General features: G+C 37.5%; 1 long non-coding RNA gene across 1 annotated transcript; it reads left to right on the top strand.

Moving 5' to 3' along the window:
- Positions 1 to 272: 272 nt before the first annotated feature.
- LOC149821893 (uncharacterized) lies at positions 273 to 3,635 on the top strand. Its single transcript, XR_016426037.1, has 4 exons — positions 273 to 403; positions 923 to 1,079; positions 1,771 to 2,686; positions 2,802 to 3,635. It is a non-coding gene; the product is annotated as an uncharacterized LOC149821893 (long non-coding RNA).
- The last annotated feature ends 278 nt before the right edge of the window (positions 3,636 to 3,913 follow it).

The raw sequence follows: 3,913 nt of genomic DNA, 5'->3' as shown, positions 1-3,913 counted from the left end.
CTATAAATATCCTTCTCGCCTTCTTTGGTATCCAACTTGTCATAAACCTCCTTATATACCTTAGCCCTCGCGTTTCGAACAACTTTTTTTAAATTAGACATAAATTAGCGCCGAAAAAATTCTTTCACTAATCTATCGCAAATTAATGACTGATATCACAATAAAATTTTTTTTGTCTCTAATCCATCGCTAAACAACGATAAATTTTGAGTCAAAAAATATTTGTCACGAATAAAAAGGCCCATTTAGGGCACGATCTCTCTCTCTTTTCCCTCCTCCCCCCTGCTTTCTCCTCTCCAAATCCTCCTCGTCGTTGCCGTTGCCATCGTCGTTGCCGTCGAAGAAGGTAGCCGATTGGATCGTTAAGGTCTTCGCTATCGATCCGGAGGGGCGAAAGCACAAGGTGATGGGTCTGTTTCTGTTTATTGTTGCTGTAAATTTTTCATTTTGGCAGTGTTTGGTGGTGAAAATGAACTCCCTTGGGAGAAAAATTTGTCAACACTACCTCCGTTCTAATTGAGGTAGAACCGTTTGTTTAAATTCCACCAACACGGTAGCAAAACTCCACAAAACTAGTTTGCTGCCATGTCGCCTTGGTGGAAAAATGAATCCCTTGAAACTCGCCCTAATTTATTGAAAATGAAAATTTTGAATTCAATCTAACATCTTTTGCTGCAACTTCCTGGCTATTTTGGTGCTAAGATACGACGATGACTTCTGATGGTTTAAAATGACCATGATACAATTCAGATTTGCAAACCATCTTCCCATTGGTATTTAAATGTTTGGGATGCCCAAACTGCTTGTAGAAAAAAATTGTTCTTGTTTATTGCGGAGTTATTTCATTTATACCTATTGAATTTTCTTTCTCGTGTTTTTCTTAATCTATTGAACATGAAAGTATCTTTTTCTCTGTGTGTAGGAGCGATATATTTGTGTTTCTATTGAGTACTAGAGCTGGAGGTCTTGGAATTAATTTGACCACTGCAGATACAATCATATTTTATGAAAATGATTGGAACCCAACCTTGGATCTACAGGCAATGGATAGAGCACATCGGCTAGGTCAGACAAAGGAGGTCAGTTTACCTAATATATAGCTTTTTAACTAATTTTTTTGTATTGCTGTGAATGAATTGATTCTGCTTTCATATGGTGCTTATCTTTTATCTTTTCTTATGCTCCACTGACACATAAAACTACCTTGGTCTTAAAAGAGGCATGGTTAGAAACTGAATTGTGGGCTTGTTCCCCTGTCCTCTCCATTTTCATCAGTTAATGATTCATCTCCTCAGTTTCTTACTTTTTCTTCTATTACTAGAGAGCAAATTTAATATCATTTAGTATTAGTACACAATTCAAAAACCACGATATGTATACAAAAGTCTAATCTCATTTTGAGTCAAAGATGACCATCTTTTACTTTCATTATGTATAGATCTTGGGTTATAGATGATTGCTTCCTTATGTGTTTTATTATCTCATGCATTTGATGCTACTGTACTGATCAAAGTGACTAATGATTTGGCTGCTTGTATTACTAGGCATGATTCACAATACAGATGCTTAGGTTTGGCTAGTTGTTAGTGATTAATGTTTGTTTGAATTATATGTGCTTACTCTTGTATTTTTTCGGTAATTATGTACTCTACATGAATCTACACTGGCTGAAGTTTATCTCTTTGGATGCACTTTTTAATTATGTGTGGTGAAGGAAGGATAAAAGATAGTTTTTTTTGGCTAAACACTACCTGTATGTGTGGCATGTAGGTAACTGTCTACCGATTGATCTGCAAAGAGACAGTTGAAGAGAAAATTTGGCAAAGAGCAAGTCAGAAAAATACTGTACAACAACTTGTTATGACTGGGGGTTATGTTCAGGGAGAACTTTTGGCACCTGAGGACGTTGCCACCTTACTTATTGATGATGCCCAGTTAGAGAAAAACTTAAAAGAGATACCTCAACAAGTTACTTCTTAAGGTTTTCTTTAGTAAAGTTAAAAAGGTTTCCAAGTCTGAGTGGAGCTAGGAGCATACATCTTTTAAACTTGGTTTTATAAGATACACATGAATGTTGTCAAGTATATAGAAAAGAGTTGCCTCAAATGTTTTTACTTGAAGAAAAAATTATATAGAAAGGAGAGTAACCATGTTTGAGCCATCTAACTGACAAATCTGTCAGTAAGCTTGCTGCTTTAGCTTTCGCTATTTTTGAGAAAGGGTTGATAGCTGCTGGTTCCGCACTCTGCTTTGGTAACTATGTTTGTCATTGTCTTGTGAGTTAAGTTGCTATCACGCTGAGTGGCCCACAGAACATCGATCGGTCAATACCAAACCAGGTTAATGTAAATTTATGTCCCATGGCACAATGACTAATTCTTGATTTGGACCAGTAACCAGATATAAAAGTGTTGCAATCCCATTATTTGAATCTAAGAACACCATGGTTTCCTTATGCGAGCAAGGATGCAAAGGGGAAATCTTATGTGGGAAGGGTGGTGTCTTAATGTATTTTATCTTCTCTTTGCATGCAAGGGAAAGGCAGAAGAAAAAATGGGTAACAAAGGGCATTTATCTCGATGCTGAAGGAGATGCCTCGTTAGAAGATTTCACAAACCTCAGTGGTGAGGATGCAGGTGGTGACGAAGCACCAGACCTGGAGAATGGAAAGGCAACCAGCAATAAGGTGCAGTGAATCTATCTGCTATGTTCTTATACTTGTTTCTGGATCTTTGATTTTTTTTTTAATGTCAGAACTCTTAATTTTCTGATCCTTTCTATCTCTGGGTTAAACTTTGCAGAGGAAAGCAAATTCTAACAAACAAACACCTTCAAGGCAGCACAATCCTTAGAAAGTTTCCAAGAGCGTCCAAGCCATAGAGATGGATATTCCATTGGATTATGATGAAGATTTTGGAAAAAACTTGGACACTGGCCAGCCAAAGGGGAAGAGCCAGAAGAGGTCAAAGACAAGCGTGAATGGTAGCCTTGTCATTGCATCAAATTTTGTACCAGAAAAAACAATGGATCTATCCAAGTTCCCACCTCTCTTTGACCCGACTCCTGTTACCAATGGAGCAGAGCAAGAGGAAGAGAATTTATCCCTCGCACAGGACTAAAATAGTTGATGATGAGTCTTTATCAGGTTTAACAGCAAAGTGAAGGTGCTACCTTCATTCTGTTCTGGATGGGATAAAGGCCTTGGTCTTAAACTCATAAGGTTTACTAAATATAGGAACCTACATGGTGAAGCAATCAAGTATGTAAAAGTTTGTGGATATTACACTTGTTTTTGTGGCCATTTCCATGACAAAAGATTAGCAAGTGATGAGTTGTGGAGCTTGATTCAGACTTTTTGCCCTTGCAGGAAGGGGGGTCCGGGGGCTCCCCTGACGGGGCCCTTGTAGATTTTTTTTGGGATATATGTATGTATATTTCTCATTCTTTGGCTATATAGACAATGGACACCCACAAGTTCTGTAATGCTTGCTAGTGTTGAGATGCATTGGGTGTTCAATTTCCTGACCTGTGGTATTGGCAGGAGACCTGCCTATTGCCGCCACTCTTCAGCAGATCTAGTTTGATTTTGTTATTGTAGTTCACTATAATATGCTAATTCAAGTTCAGTTTTGTAACTAGCTTGTTTATTGTTATGCTAACTTGAATTTTCGGGGAGTAGCTATTGAAATAATAATTTTATGGGAAACAACATTCAGACGTGTAATATACATTATGTTGCGAGTTTGAGAGGGTTGATTATGAAAATTTAGAATTTCATCGCAATTGAAATTCAAGCCTAGAGTTCATGTTTTTAAATTTTGTGATGGATTAGCGACGGATATGTATCCGTCGCTAAAATTCAACAAAAATGCAAGCACAAAATAGCAATGCAAATTAGCAACGGATATTATCT

The sequence above is a fragment of the Nuphar pumila genome, chromosome 11 (assembly GCF_984573655.1).
Source record: "Nuphar pumila chromosome 11, dmNupPumi1.hap1.1, whole genome shotgun sequence".
NCBI classification, from domain to species: domain Eukaryota; kingdom Viridiplantae; phylum Streptophyta; class Magnoliopsida; order Nymphaeales; family Nymphaeaceae; genus Nuphar; species Nuphar pumila.
This window is presented reverse-complemented; position numbering and strand designations above follow the sequence as displayed.